Source organism: Pinus tabuliformis, chromosome J (genome assembly GCF_031772625.1).
Source record: "Pinus tabuliformis cultivar Carrire ecotype Pingquan chromosome J, CPIR1, whole genome shotgun sequence".
Classification (NCBI taxonomy): Eukaryota; Viridiplantae; Streptophyta; class Pinopsida; order Pinales; family Pinaceae; genus Pinus; species Pinus tabuliformis.
Window position 1 is genome coordinate 350,998,470 of NC_142295.1, and position 2,081 is coordinate 351,000,550.

The following is a 2,081-nucleotide window of genomic DNA, read 5'->3' on the forward strand; positions in this document are numbered from 1 at the left end:
TTTCCCAACAACACATGTGAAGATGTAAACTATGTTGCTTAGTTGTTTTATGGGCACTATTGGATGTAAGCCTTGACTTGGTAACTTGTTAAGTGGGATGAGTTAATATTGGACATGAGAAGCCTAAGATGATTTATAGTCCATTAGGGGAACAAGGCATGGTCTAGTTGTAGTAAATGTAACTTGGTAAAGTTGTTGTAGTCAAGGCAGGACTTGGTTGGGTTCCTAACTCTAAAAGAAAATAAGGGTAGTTATGAGGGAATGAAAATTAAGGAGTGCCATGGCATTCCAAGGAATGAAAATGCGTGTTGACATATGCTAGATAGTGTCAATGCATGTCAAGGAGTGTTTTGGAGTGTCAGGGAATCATAAGGGAGAACTAGGTCAAAGTGCATGGAAATGAATGAATAAGAGATTATGCCAAGGAGTGTCAGTGAATTCTAGGTGTTTCATGGACGAAGTGTGTTAAGAGAATTTCATATTAGGACTTGTAGGAGGAGATCCTATGATTTTGATAAGAGGATGGAAAAATCAGTTTGAGACAAAGGGAGACTTTGGTCTAGGCACAACACTATTTTCTCAATGACTTGGTTAGGTTCCCAAGTCACAAAAAAAGTAAGGTTATTTATGAGGGCATGAAAACCAGGGAGTGCCAAGGTGTGCAGGGAATTTCAGGAAGTGCTAACACATGTTATAAAGTTCCAAGGAATGTTAGGCATGTCAAGACATGCCAAGTGCTAAGGCATACCAATGTGTGCTAGGTTCTAGGATGTGGCACCAACATATGCTAGGGATTGCCAAGGAAACACAAGGGAGGACTCATTTCAATTACATGTAAATGAATGAATGTGCATGTGTGATAGGGAGTGTTAACAAGTTATAGGTTTTCTAAGGAGGGAGTGACAACGTATGATAAGTAGTGCCAATAGACGATAGAGTGCTAGGAAATCCTACTAAGATGTGACAAGTGCCATGGTGTGCCAATGTGTGCCAAGGAGTGTCAGGGAGTGTTAGGGAAACACAAGGGAGAACTAGGTCATAATGCATGGAAATGAAGGAATAAGAGTGTGTGGTATGGAGTGATAGTGAGTTCGAAGTGTGTTAAGGAGGAGTTACAAGGCATGCTTGGCAATGTTAAGGAATGCTAGAGCTCTAGGGTGACATGCGGCCAAGATGTGCCAATGCATGTAAGCAAGTGTTAGCTGGGAGTGCCAGGGACACAAAAGAGAGAACTATGTCAAAATGAATGGAAATGAACAAATAAGAGTTTGTGATTATAAGTTTCAGTGAGTTCTAGGTGTGCTAAGGACAAATTGACAAGGTATGCTAGGTAGTGTTAACACATGCTAGAGGCTAGGGTGACATGCCAAGATGTCATAGGTGTTAGGGTGTAACAACATGTGTCAAGGAGTGATAAGGAGTGCTAGGGAAACACAAGGGATAAATAGGTAAAAATGCATGGAAATGAATGAATAAGAGTTTGTGACCAAGAGTGTCAGTGATGTCTAGGTGTGATAAGGAGAGAGTGACAAGGTATACTATGTAGTGCCAAGGAATGCTAGAGTGTTAAGGTGGTAGGCCAAGATGTGTCAGGTGCTAGGATGAGCTAGGGAGTGTTAGGGGGTGTCAAGGAAACATAAGGAAGCACTAGTTCAAAATGCATGGAAATTAATGAATAAGAGTGTGTGAGAGGGAGTTTCAATGAGTTCTAGGTGTGTTAAGGAGGGAGTGACAAGGTTATATGCTAGGCAATTCCAAGGTATGCTAAACTACCAAGGCATGTCAAGAAGTGCCACGGTGTGCTAGGGAGTGTCTAGCATGCCAAGTAATGTAGAGGATGTTAACACATGCCACATAGTGCCAAGGCATACTAAGACATGTCAGGTGCTATGGCATGTCAAGATGTAAATTGTGTTGCTTAATTGTTTTAGACCAAGGTTGGATGTGATGAGCCTTGTCTTGGTAACTTGTTAAGTGGGATGAGTGAGATTGTACATGAGTACCCTAATATGAGTTACAAGTAGTTCTTAGGTGAACAAGGCATATGTTGAATTTCCATGACACATGAGAATCCGGGTTTG